The sequence below is a fragment of the Telopea speciosissima genome, chromosome 7 (genome assembly GCF_018873765.1).
Source record: "Telopea speciosissima isolate NSW1024214 ecotype Mountain lineage chromosome 7, Tspe_v1, whole genome shotgun sequence".
In the NCBI taxonomy this organism is placed as follows: Eukaryota; Viridiplantae; Streptophyta; class Magnoliopsida; order Proteales; family Proteaceae; genus Telopea; species Telopea speciosissima.
In genome coordinates, this window is record NC_057922.1 from 38,984,593 (window position 1) to 38,999,273 (window position 14,681).

The following is a 14,681-nucleotide window of genomic DNA, read 5'->3' on the forward strand; positions in this document are numbered from 1 at the left end:
GACATATTCACGCCGTGGACATGGTAGAGGGAGAGGTAGCTCAAGGATGGCTAATGTTCAAGATGACTCTGAACCAGATGAAGACGAAGAAGAAGAGGAAGATGATGTGAATGACGACGAGAACGTCGTAGATGACTATGATGGCATCGAAGAGCCACGACAAGAAAATCTGCCAAATGCAGATCTTTTAGATGAATATGATAATTAATTAGTTTTGGTCCTTTTGGATATTGTGGATTGTTTAAAGTTTAAAGTTTGAAGTTTGAACTTTAAACTTTGATCTTTGAAGATTAGTTAAGGACTTAAGGTTATCTATATTTGGTATTTTGGTTAATTACTTGACTTTAAATTTTGATCTTTGATTACTATTATACTATATTCAGTTATTTATCTTAAATTATTTTTTTGCTTTTGAATACATAATTTCCTCTCATCTTTCATCAAATTCATATATATTAATATATACCTATTACTTTGTTCAGGTTGCTTTGCTCCAAATCACACACACTGAAAAAAGACTATTGCTATCAAGCTTCAGTAAACAGGTTAGCCACTTAGCCTATCATTTGATTTTTACTATTGCTTTCAATTATTTGATAGGCTAATCTATATTTTCATACTTTCATATACACTAATGGATATTACACTTTCATGAATTAAACCATAGTATATTAGTAGTACACTTTCATGCTGATTTTTTATGTTATAGGGCATATATAATAGCATACTAAATGACACTAAAAATAGAGAAAATAAAAAATAAAACATGGTCGACATGCTCGCCATGGCGTTGCCATGGCGGGCGACATGTCGATATATCGGCGTGACACCCCTCCACCGACTTGGATCGCCGTGACGCCGTGACAACTATGCCCCCCACTACCAGAAGGGTCTACCAAAGCAACAATCAAATTCCCACCCCCTTTTTAAATTTTTTTTTTTTTTTTTTTTTTTGGGGGCGGGGGACGGCAGTAGCAAAGTAAAAGGTTCCCAATGCCATGTTCTCCAAATAGCATACAAGTCATTCTTGTTATGGGCAATTCTGCTTCTAATACTCTAAAAAGAATTTTCTAAATTTTGAAGATTTCAGAAGTAGGATCATTATGTTAAAAGTTCCCAATTTCCAATAATAAAATGAGTTAAATTTTATCAAAGGGGTGGGAATGAAGGAGGGAGCTTCCACCATGAATGAATTCAGACCTATAGCCCTTTGCAACCTGCTGTACAAGTTCATTGCTAAGATTCTTGCTATAAGACTCAAGAGTGTAGTGGGTCCGCTTATTAGCGACAACCAATCTGCCTTCATCCCTGGGAGAAGCATCTCTGACAACATCCTCCTTTGCCACGACATTGTCAGAGGGTTTGAAAGGAAAAATCATGCGCCCTCTATTCTCCTGAAGATTGATCTTCATAAGGCTTTTGACTCGCTCAGATGGGATTTCATTGCTCATGTGATGGCCAAGATGGGATTTCCTGTGATTTTTGCCAACTGGATAAAATCTTGCATCACCACTCCTAGATTCTCAGTCTTAATCAATGGCAGTCCGGCAGGGTTCTTTGAAGCCAGGGTGGGTATTCAGCAAGGCTGTCCTTTATCCCCCTACCTGTTCAATTTGGCTTTGGAAGTTCTATCCAGGAAAATCCAAATTGCCACGGATATGCGGCTCATTCCCCCTCTGCCTAAGTGTAAAGGGCTCAAGCTTACTTACCTGGCTTTCGCTGATGACCTGATGATTTTCTCCAAGGCGTCTCTGGCTTCCCTTGATGCCTCCTTACTCTGCCTTCAGCACTTCTATGAGATGTCCAGCCTCCGCCAAAATCCTGCAAAGCCTCAGAGTTTCTTAGCAGGAGTCTCTAACTCTCTCAAGCTGGCTTTTCTCCAGAGATCAGGCTTCCTTGATGGTCATCTCCCTATCAAGTACTTGGGTCTCCCCCTTATCCCTTCCAAGCTCACGGCTCATCACTGTACCCCGATGCTTGATCTTATTCACAAAAGGCTCCAGTTATGGAAAGGCAAGCTTCTCTCCTATGCAGGCATGTTGGTTCTTACTCGTTCAGTTCTGGAAGCATTCTTATATCTACTGGTCTAGCATCTTTGGTCTCCCCCAAGCTACTATCAAGTCCTTGGAATCTCTCTTTGCCTCCTTCCCTTGGAAGGGTAAGGAGTCCTCTAAATTCCTTCACCCTCTCAGCTGGGCAGCCGTCTGTCTTCCTAAAAAAGGAGGTGGTCTGGGCATTAGAAGAATCAAAGAGGCCAATTCTGCAGGGATCATCAAGCTCATCTGGAAAATTGTCTCTAAGCAAAAGAGTATCTGGGTCGATTGGGTTTATTCAAATCTTCTCCGTCAGGATTCCATCTGGTCAGCTTCTGCTTCCTCTGACTCTTCTTGGGTTTGGCGCAAGATCTTGGATTCCCGTCACCTGGTTCTCCACAGCATTAGAACTCAGATTGGAGATGGTCTCTCTACTTATCTCTGGCTCGACCATTGGCACCCTAAGGGGATCCTAATCAGCATGATATCTCCTCGCACCATTTATGCCTCCAGCCTCCACAGACTCTCCTTGGTGGCTGATATCTTAGGCCCTGCTGGCTGGTCTCCTCCTTCCACTGCCTCCCAAGACCTTACTCATATTTGGAATGACCTTGCCTCCATTCCCCGCAGGCTCTCCAGCAGAGATGACTGTGTTTTGTGGAAAGCTAGCAACTCCAGCTCCTTCTCCTCTAATTCAGCTTAGGATGCTATCCGCCTCAAGGGTCCTCTTGTTCCTTGGAAGAAGCTTGTTTGGTTCAAGCATCATATCCCTAGGCATTGCTTCACTGCTTGGAGGATCTTCTCCAAATGCCTTCCAACCCAGGCCTTCCTTCGGCATCGTCACATCCAAGTCCCCCCTTCCTGCTGCCTTTGTTGGAATAATGTGGAAGACATCGACCATCTGTTCTTCGAGTGCCCAACTACCAAAGCAATCTGGAAAGGAGTCCTAATCAAATGCTGGCCTGCACGACGCAGAATCTTGCCTTTCTTTCGCGAGTGGCTATGGATTGTTATGACTTTTGCAGGATCTTCTATCTGCGACACTGTCCAGAAGCTTACTTTTTGTGCTTCGCTTAATCATATCTGGATGGAGCGTAATTCAGGAAATGGACCTCCAACTCCCGCTCATATCAGCAGATTTGGAATTCCATTTCCTTTGAAATTAAGGCCAAATTAGCCTTCGCTCCTCTTTCTTCTTGTATTGACTCCCAAAGGAACAGGTGCATAGTTGTTTCCGGGGGCCACACTTAGGTAACGCTGTTCAATCCAGCCCCTACTCTTTAAGGGCTGGTCTCTGTTTTTTGTTTTGTTGCTCCCCTTTTGGGGTCATGTAATTTTTCATCCTCTTTGGTAATGAATTTCTTATTCACCCAAAAAAAAAATTTATCAACAGAAGAGAAAGATAAATTATAATGTAAAAACAAAAAAGGTGCTGCCACAGCAACCAATCTTTTAATATACATGAGCATTTTCTTAACAGAAATCAATAAAAACTGATGGATTATATAGAAACCAAAATTACCAATCCTAATAGAACTAGAAATGTAGATTCCTGCTTAGGCTATGACAACAAAAGAACACTGACAAGAGAGAAAGATATTGAATTGAACTATAAATTCACTAAGAAATCCAAATAAGAATAGGAATTTAGATGAAATATCAGAAATTATGAGAATTAAAAATTAAGGTCTTCAAGAGCAGCAGTCCAACTTGAAAACCACAAAAAAACCAATAGCTCTGAAGTTTAGGTCAACAGTCTAGGGGTCCTACTCTACCTTCCAAGACATGACCATAAAGAAAAGAACAGATAAATATAAGACTAAAACAGCATAGGAAGGGAGTGCCCTGAATGCAACCTCTAGCCTAGCTAACAAGTCTACTATATTAGTAGTTGTCTTCGCCTTCCAATTGAATGAGAAGTTCAATTAGAAAATTTTCTCTCTGATATGAAAGGGTGTGACCGAACCTGATCTGGTTTCTGGTCTGAATATCAAGGTTTTGCAGACAATATTAAACTGTACAATGGAACTTTAATTTGAAAGAAGGTTAATTGATAGAAAAAGGCTACATAATCTAAAAAGTATGGAACAATTCAAACTGAAAAGAATTTCAGTTTCATATTAAGATTTAAATAATAGCAGCAGAGAACAAACCACAACTTGCAGGCACAAATTTAAAGGGCTACTGACTAGTTAATTTATCAATAGAAATCCACCCAGAAAAACTAAGGGATCCACATTAGTAAATCCATGATGCCATGTAGAAGAACTTCTAAGATTTATAAATAAAAATCCGTGGCCTCCTTAGGGCAGGGTATATGGCTTCTTATGCTAGTTACTTGGGTATTAGACAATCCTAATGCCGTCACAACTTCCCAATGTGTCTCAACTCCTAATTCAAACATAACTTCTAAACTGATCACCTAAGCTACAAAATAAATAGTATGGAATAGCAAACGAGGCTCTAAAGAGCCCGTGACTAGGCTAACAGGGGCCTACCACATTAAAAAAAAAACAAAATAGATCTTTTCTTAAACTTGAGCAATAAAGTAAAAATCGATCAATTTGGTTCAGACTACGAGCATAAGTACTTTACATTTAAGTTTGCAGATTCAAGAGATTGTGATATCTGCTCCAAAAGCTGCAGCACAATTCCAAGTCGACCAATGGGTACAAGGACAGAACCTCCTTGTGTAACAGAGTCTATGGCGCAGGAGCAGATGAAAGCAAGCTTGTCTGTCTCCTCTGAATATTCTTCAGTACCAATGAGTGATTGGATGAAATTCTTCCCATCATTATCATCATTCCTGCAACATGTCAAGCATTGAAATTTTAATCTCCAACTACAGCTATTGAAAAGGGGCAGGGAAAAGAAAAAAGCTAAGGCTAACAGACAATCGGGTTCTAAATGAATTAAATGATATGGAACCAACAAAACAATGAGAAGCCTTTTATAAACTACATTAAAATTAAATAGGGATATATACGTTAGGGCTGAGAAACTACAGGTAGTTGGTTGGTTGAACTCAGGCTCTATCTGATTCATATGGGCAAGGGAATCCTTACTAACATCAACTTCATCATGCAACAATGAGAAATCAGAAAATAGGATCAGATCATTCCCTTGAAGAGAACTGTAGTCAAAACTCATTGCATGAGCAGATTCGAAGATGGAGCTTGACAAACAGGTAATGTTTCTTCTTGGAGCACGTATTGTCCAGTTACATGTTCCTATTTCCAGGCCAGAACTGAATGCTTTTAAAATCAATGTTCCATTGTAGTAGACTTCTTCGGCAAATCTAACAAACTGTACTTTCTCCATACAATCCTTCACATCTGTTACACTGACACATTATTCATTAATAAACATAACTAAATTCGAAATAAACAGAAAACACTATAGTTTGCAATTATAGATTGACATCCTTACCATTAAACTAGAAACCATGTATACTCAGACTTATTAGAAACCAATTGACCCATTGCGGAACTAGAAAACAGTTTATGGTGAGACGAAATAGCTAGTCGAATGTAGAGATGTCATCATGTATCACTCTTATCTTTTTTTTGAAGTTGATTTATGACCTATTATTTTGTTAAACAGCCATGTGAATCCAAAGACTGATTTCATGAGCAAGCTACTTCTAGCCTCTTGAACAAGTCACCTAAGGCATAGAAGTGCTATTATGGATGTAGACACAGCCTTTGAAATATTCCCCTTGAACAAGAGAAATAATTCTCTTCAGACCTGGACCTGGACCATTGAACTAGAAGAGAAATTAATAGTATTTAATCATTCTCTAGCTCCATTTTTTCTCACTTTTTTTGTAATTTCCTCACAAACAAAATCATGATACATTTGCAATTTGCATCTTCCTATGTCAAATATGGCATCACAGACGAAGTAGATCTGTATGAAATCTCAGTTACAGGACCATTTGCCGGGCTACAATCATGCCTTGATCAACTAGGTTGCGATTCCAAAATCTGCAGTGCCAAGAATCATAGGTGGTCGATGGAGGCACCAGAAGACGACCATAACCTTCAGATCTACCAGAAGGTGGATCCAAAAACGAAGAAGAAAATCCATTTCATTGTCCTGCGGCTCCCGCCACTCATGAACAACCTGAAATTCATTGAATGTTGAAGATCTCAGGACTGGGGTAACTAATCTTCATGGATAGATATGCTGAGAAGTTTCTAGATTGAGATACTACCTTTCAGAACAATTTTGAGTGGAAATACATAGTGGAACAAAGGTTCTGTTCAAGAAACTTAGAAGTAAAAGGGGCAGCATTACACTGGCAGGAAAGGTATGAAAAATAAAGGGCTATGGCTTTCAAAATATTTTGCAAGCAAATTTTAGGTGTCTACACACATACTAAAAACTAACTAGCTTGCCTGTTGAATAATCAACATAGCAAATAAAAAAAGAAGTAAATCAGTCTTCTAGGAACTGTAGCTGATCTCCCTTGCTAGCTGCTGACTTGGTTTCTTTTTAAGACAAAATAGGGGGGAGATCTGGTCTTCAACTTGGGTCTTCTATAAGGATTCCCAGTATGGCTGTCCCAGTGTTCACGTTAGTACTCGGGTACTGTTCACTACATTGTTTTGAATTTGATTTTGGTCCTTTCTACATCAATCTCCTTAGCTCCACTTCAACGCTATTGACACAAAACCAAAAATTTCAAAATGCTTTTTCTTTTTGATAAACAAATTTCAAAATGTTTAGAAGCAGCTCTTTTATACAGTGGTTGGGAGGGTTCTAGATTCTCATTGGGATTTTCTCCTACATTTAATGGCCTATACATTTCCTAGGACTTGCATTGGGACTTCTCAAGATTTTGAATGAATTTTACATTTTCAAGGACTTTCACAACTAACAAAGAAACTAACTTATTGACATCCCCAAGACTTCATAACCTTAGAGGACTAGATACAACTAACAAGTTAAATTCGTATGGACCACTTATCCCTTATATACCGGCTTTCAAAATAGGCCAAGTACAACAGAGAGCATAAAAATTCCCAGCCCATGACCTATATAACCTATTAGGCTAGTTTTTTAATCCATTAGATTAGGATTTTCCAGTGTGAATACTTGTGTTGGAACCTCTCTTGATCTACATCACCTAGGCTATCACCTTAAGCAAACAGTAGATCTCTCTCTCACAGCACATATGTGCATACTAACTTTGTGAAGAGGTAACTGAATTCACCCAACCAGAGCCCTCAAGTGGTTGTAAACCGATCAGAAAGAAAGAAATCCTTACCCAACAAAGCAGTGGAATCTATATGACTGGATTACATAAGTATATTAGGGTCGAAAGGGTACTAGTGCATCTGATTGAAAAGAAAAGTGCCCCAGCACGCCTGCAATGATTTAAATTGCCATTGGAATTTTTGACGTGGATGTCACTGCAAAAAGCACACTTTATGTGCCTTGTTGTGATGAATGTAAAGTAAAACATCTGCCGGTTGAGGCATAGGCCTTCAAATTTTACAAGGGCTTCTTTTGTGTCTGTTACCCTAGGATTAAGTGGAAAATCTAGTGTCTAGCTAGTACTTAAGGCATTTGCAGTTCCTCTCTCCTATTTTGCTTATAAAGACTTTGGACTTCCATTCAATTTTGGTGTACAGGTGTACGGTTGGTCAGTTGGGGTTGTGCCTGTGTGTACGCGTATGTGTGCTCGTGTTTAGCTTCTTTTGATCAATATTAGTTGCTATGCATATCCTGGACTATTAGTATTTCTGATGCATTTATAGCCAATTTTACATTTGTATATTGGATGTCGTGCATGGAAATCTTGTCTTCTAATCAAGTTCTTGTGAATGAAACATTAACGAATGCAATTTAAAAATTAACATTTGGCTGGTCCTACTTACTAGGTGACTACATCTGCTGACAACACAATCTCATGCGCCATCTTGCCACTGATTAAAATTGCTGAAACTATTGACTAGGACGATCTGTTTTGTAGTAGTTCACCAAAGCTTTTGTTTCTTTTCAACTTTTTTTGAAAGAATCTATTTTTGGTATTTTCCCCATTTTATTTCCTTTGTTAATGGCTATAATATTCTCTGGTTCGCACTGAAAGTGTGTGTGTGTGTATGCAATATCTTCTATGAGAGTACTAACAATTACCTAGAGATGGCTCCTCAAATTGTCTTTAATTATTTACTCATTTCTTATCCAGGGAAGTTTAGGCACCTCCCTATCGTTGAAAATGGTGAAGTTATTGCTATGTTGGATATTATAAAGTGCCTCTATGATGCTATATCTAGAATGCAAAAGGCTGCAGAGAAAGGAAGTGCCATTGCAGCCGCTGTGGAAGGGGTGGAGCGTCACTGGGGTAGCAATTTTTCAAGTTAGTTACCTCAGAAAGATCTTCAGTGGGTGTGGTTTCAATTTTATTGAATCTTTTATATCTGGGGAGTGGAGACTAAGAAAGTGTTGTTTTGATAAACTAAAGTTACATTCATGGTATCACAATTTTTCGTTTAAACAGTACTAATATTTTACATGGCTGAGTTCCAATAAATACTGAAATGATGATGCAAGGAGAAAAGCTTATCGATTTTAGTTTTTCTTTCTTTTTCCCTCAATTATAAAACAATGTATAGTATGTGTTGGGTCAATTTAATATATAGGACATGCTTGCTAGGTAGGTCAGATGATCACTGGCAAAGAAATCTAGGTGATCATAGAATCCTCCACTAAGTGGCTTTAGTTGGATGCCAAAAACGGCTTGACATGTTCCTATGCCATTGTTGTCTGGTGAATTCTATCTTAAGTGCCATATCTGAGGGAAGAACACGTCTCTCTTTGTTTGTATGCCATTTCAAATGGGAAGATAAATTTTGATAGCCTAAACGACAAGCTGAAAAGTCATTCATCGTTGGCTGGACAATGGTGGTGGGCAGTGAAACTTCAAAACAGACCAACCCAAGGTGCCTCCTATTTCATTGGTCTGGTTCCTCTTTTTTCTTTTTCTTTTTTTGGGTAGGGGGGGGGGGGGGGGGTAGGCGGGGGGGGGGGTGTTCAGCTGTGTCATCTTTGAAATCTCAGCTAGTAAAGGAATCTATATGACCCACCTGGATAGTTGGAAACATTTTCACTTTTAATCTGTCATTAGTTTCATGCAAGGTGGCAAATCGATAGATTCCAATCTTTTCTATTTTATGTTTTTGGTTGCAGCTCCATATCTTCATTGAAACTCTCAAGGAGCGGATGTTTAAACCTTCTTTGTCAACGGCCATCCCTGAAAATTCCAAGTACTATATTATTTGCTTATGAGTTGGTTGTTGGCCTGTCTTTGTCAAAGTCTTTCATTAGCATGTTGTTATTTTGGAAATGATTTCTTATTGCCAATTTTTATTCTGTGTTCACTTGCAGGGTTGCAATAGTGTCTCCATCAGATAGTGTCTATTTCGCGACAAAAAAGATGCAAGAGTTGCAAGTTAGTTCAGTGATTATTGCAATTGGAAACAAACCTCAGGGGATACTTACGTATTAGCCTTTTCTCAACTTGGCTCTCTCTGTGTGTGTGGTTTAGAACACCTGTCATGTGCAAGATGCACATTATATGGTGTCCAATGCCTTGTATTTTTTTTGCATACTTATATAGTTGTTTGTTTCTCTGGGCTGCAGTTCGAAAGATGTGCTTATGTGAGTTGTGGCTCAAAATCTTTCCCCCGAGCTGACTCTTGTTGAAAAGGTTCTTACATGTTCTTGTGCTTTACCTAACCTTCATTTTTGTAATTTATCTTTACAAGTGCGCATTCACCCTATTTTCTTTTTCAGTGGTGTGCTTGATAACTTATCTTTAGCAAGCTGTGACTATTTTAAATGCAACCCTACAGAATCAGCATTTGTTATGTTTTAAATGTTTCATTGATTAAGTAGGTCTTTTTTTTCTTATTTATTTGATGTGATGTAGTAGGTTTTATATGGTTATGATAGTCACGAAGAGTAATGTTACCACAGTTCTGGGTCTGGTTTGAAGTGGAAAAAGAAATATCAGACCTTGACGTCTATCCGAACTGTACAGAAGCTGGCTGGTCTGGCCAAATTAATTTTCTAAAAGCTAGGTTTGGTGACTATCACCTTTTATAGATTCAAAATCTTAGTGGCGTTTAGGGACTAGGCTAGTGTTAGTTGTTCAATCTCTTCGCTTTTAGGCACCTCAAAGAGGGAGATAAAGCTTTCACTTGAGCTTTCTTTTCTGTGTGGTTAAGAGATTTAGTTAAATTAGTTAATGATTTGAGGCTCTCAGCTATATTTCAATTGGTATCATAACAATAACTATGAATTTTTTGACAGGTTTAGAGATAAACTAAACAACATGTCTAAAGTAAGGTGAAGAATAGTAATCATTTTCCATATTAAGTATAAAAAATGAAGCTCTCGCAACTTGTTTATCAATCCCTTGATAGTTCTATGCAATTACAATGAACAAGTTTTGGGTTGTAATTTTGAGTGTGTAACAAGGGATAACCTAACAACCAGTCAACCAGAGATTGAAGAAGAGAAGAAACAAAGAGAGAAATAGGGAGAGAAACGATGGAGAGGGAAGGGATGAGAAGAGAACTGGTTCAGCGGTGGAATCAATGAATATTCTATCGCTGGACCTCCGTACTTTATTTATAATGCAGCAACTGTACTCGTAGTAGGAATTGCAGTCAAGGAAACTAAAACAAGAAAGAAAATTACCAAACCATAAATAACTAAAATTCTCTCATGATATGGATATTCCCCCTATCGTGACTACTACCTAACTTCAATACCACCAACAGGAAGAATGGGCCCAATAGGGGTCCCCGACATCTATAAGACTACAACTTAACAGAGAGCAATACCTCAGATAGAGGGAAAGATAGTAAGAACATTAGAGAAATTAAAAACATTAATGAGGGAAAGTAGGCCTTCTAATTGATAACTAATCAATTTCTTAGGGCTACAATGGTTGAAAGGTACCATTTGAATGAAATCAGCATATTTGTTGCTTAAATTGACAGACATGTAATTGAGGGAGGTAAGTGATTGACCTTAAAATCCCAAGGGAAGCTCATAATGATCAAAAACCTCAGAGGTCATGATATTCTTATAGACCTCCTCTGAGGTGTAGTACTAAATTGTTAATAGAGTTAAACTTATTACCGCCAATACTATGAACTCCTAAAGTTTCTAAAGTAGACTTCTGGGATGCAATATGATGTTTTTCTTGTTTAGTGAAAATAGGTTATTTTCTCCTTGAATCTACTCACTTCAATAGGGCTAGACACTATATGGATTCTTCATGCTACACTTGTATTTTGTGACGCTTATTATCTAACTTCACTTAGGAAATACATAGTATCTATGGGCACATGAACCTAGTGCACTTCCTTCCTCTACCTCCTAGAAGGAACTGGACACAATTAGGTTTGCCAAAATCAGAGAATTTGGCCTCCTAAAATTTCACAAGTGGATTGTAAATTTGGGAAACTTCATATAAGCCATCTAAAGTGGTGCTATGGAAACATCCAGATGCACTAACTTATTTCAGTTAGGGATTCTTAATACCATGAATCTGCCAAGTTGTGACACCAATAGTTCCTGAATAAATGGTAAATTTTTTCCACTGAATCAACTGAGGGTGCATAGATGGTAGAAGGTTGTGTTTCTTGTGGGATTTGACTTCTTGGAAGTTTATCTACCTCATGAGCACAAGGTAGGTAAGAAGATAATACTAGGAGGGAGATATGAACCCCAACTAGAAGACTTGTAGATCCTATCCAACTGGTTGACTTATTGATCCTTCCTTTTGCGGTATGTAATTGTAGGCTGATACAATCCCTTATTAGTTGGATCTAGAAGTTATACAGGGCTTGGATAAAAGTGTTCTTTTAGAAGTAATCTAGTCGACCTACTGGTTACATACTCTTTTCACAGACTTGAGATGTTATGCTTCTCTTTCTAGACTATTTGGCAGTTCGTATTGATTATTCAAATTCTACACAAGCTAGTTAGCTTAATGTGATGTTTGATACTAAATAACGTTCCCATCATATTGGACATTAAAGAATTAACTCCTGATACTATTGATATAAAATAATGTTGTGTTGCTTAATATTCACTATTAGTGAATTAATGTTATACCTGTATGCACTCAAGATGACTCCTCCAACATTAAGCTGTCTGAATGAATGGATGCTTTTCTTACTTTCAGTTTGATAGCATTTCCTTACTTCTGTGATTTTTTTTTGTAGGTAATGACACCCCACCCAGAATGTGCAAAATTGGAGACAACAATCCTTGAAGCATTGTATATAATGCATGAAGGGAATTTTTTACATCTTCCTGTTGTAGATAAAGGCGAGCGTTAATTTCTTAGATTGGGGAGACATGGTTACATAATCCTGGATTGATAATAATTCGTTCGCAGATGGATCCATTGCTGCTTGCGTGGATGTCCTCCAGATAACTCATGCAGCAATTTCTATGTTAAAGTATCATGTTAATGTATACTTTCCTGTTATCTTGAACTTATCTGCTCATATTTAATATCTATCTCTTCAAAGATGGAAACCTTTAAAATTAATGCGAGAAACTTATCTGGTTTAATATCTGTTTTGTTGATTGGAAATGTATTTACATAATTTTTTTTGCAGCTTCCATACTAGCATGTAAAACCTGTGCAATGCATGCGAAGCTAATAATCCAGCACATAGCAACCCAGGGTTAAAAATTCCAAAGAATGATCAAATCAACCTAGATTTATAGTCAAGGCCACATACCCAATCATAGCCAAATGATTGAATAGATTTTTTATGTTTCTCTTGACTTGTATTCAAATAATACCTTGTTAATGCGAGAAACTTATCTGGTTTAATATCTGTTTTGTTGATTGGAAATGTATTTACATAATTTTTTTTGCAGCTTCCATACTAGCATGTAAAACCTGTGCAATGCATGCGAAGCTAATAATCCAGCACATAGCAACCCAGGGTTAAAAATTCCAAAGAATGATCAAATCAACCTAGATTTATAGTCAAGGCCACATACCCAATCATAGCCAAATGATTGAATAGATTTTTTATGTTTCTCTTGACTTGTATTCAAATAATACCTTGTTTCTCTATTTCCAAATAAGTTAATCACATACATAACATCTGCCATAAAAACGCAACCTCTTGGGCCAAATTGTATTGCCAACTAGATTCCATTTAAAATCTTGGTGTAATTTCGATTCGGCCTTACTGGCTTCAAATATAACCATCAAAATGGACCAATAGCTATAAAATCTCCTTTTATTTTTTTCCTTTTCAAATGATTGATTAGTGAAGTATATGTATAATGAGTTGTTCCCATGTCTATTCCATCATTCCCTAGATTAAGTTGCATCTTTTAATGTTTCCTAAACTTTCCACATCCATATATTCCAAAATATCAATAATATTTCCACAGCATTCCATGGTTTCCAACACTCTAATTTCCTTTCAATGGGACAGAAATAATGACATGTCTTCACTCTTGTTAAACCTCAAACCAACATACTTTTTTGCTTGATCAGGCTGAAAAATCTAAGACGACATTTAGGTGAATTTGGGCTGGAGTTGAGACCCTCGCATCAATGCAAGCCTAATTCAAACTTGGGTATTGCATAGGGTTTAAGTGCTTAATTTTTTGTTTGGGTATCGCATAGGGCTCAAGGAGCATTTAGCTGATTTTGACGGTCATTCCAGCTTATATTTCATTATAGCTAAGTTCATGGACACACCAAAGTTTACCAGGTTCTATGCTTGCACAATAAGCACTATAACTTGGGTCTAGGTTGAAGGTTGTGTGGTTGGGATGGTTCAATCATTCTACACTGCTTTCAAGGGGGAGGGGGGAGCGGGAAGGAAATGAAGAAAAGAAAATAATAGAAACTATAAAAGTTTTCGTTAGATTAAGCAATACAGAAACACCTTTAATTAACAAGACCAATCATGAACCCTTACTTCATTCCAGAAAGAAACGAACACTGAAGGACCTTCATCGCTACTGGCTTGAAAGGTGAAAGAGCAAGAGCATTATCCACTTCTGGCTGCAAGTTTGCATAATGATAACACTACTCAGTAGGAGTCAGCTTTAGAATTTAAATGCAAGTATGTTTGTATGTTGGAAAAGCTACATACAGTGTTGGAATAAAAAATTTGCAGAATAAAGAATACCTCCTCTATAAGTAAACAGTGTTGATTCCTAAACCACCGATGAAGCAAGGGAACAACAGGACCAAGTCGCAGACAGCAGTGAGGAGAAAACACGATACAAAGTTCTCGCCACATTTTCCTGTGTACAAAAACATCACCTGATTTAAAATAAATAGATCCCAAAAAGAGGAAGCACTGGAATTTATCTTTCAAAAGAGGTTCCTGTGCAATTACATCATTGACAATCATTGACAATAGGAAATCCGACCAATAGGTCTTTGAACAAATGCAAAGTCTTACAGTAAATTGGGTGAATGAACTGTGGGAAACAAATGAAGCTTCTTTTTTTTTTATTAGCTCCATGTGCCCAAACAATGGATTGCCAGAATACAGCTGCAAAATTAAATTTAAAGAAAGTATTATGTTTATTTTTCTTCATGACGTCTATTGTAATCAAATTAATGTGTTCATG

The 14,681-nt window shown here is 37.7% G+C and overlaps 1 long non-coding RNA gene and 1 pseudogene across 1 annotated transcript; one reads left to right on the forward strand and one right to left on the reverse strand.

Moving 5' to 3' along the window:
- Positions 1 to 14,681, reverse strand: part of LOC122668536 — a 66,272-nt pseudogene that overhangs the window by 24,669 nt on the left and 26,922 nt on the right.
- Positions 9,281 to 12,389, forward strand: LOC122666578. The gene is made up of 4 exons (XR_006333682.1): positions 9,281 to 9,307; positions 9,429 to 9,542; positions 9,684 to 9,750; positions 12,284 to 12,389. It is a non-coding gene; the product is annotated as an uncharacterized LOC122666578 (long non-coding RNA).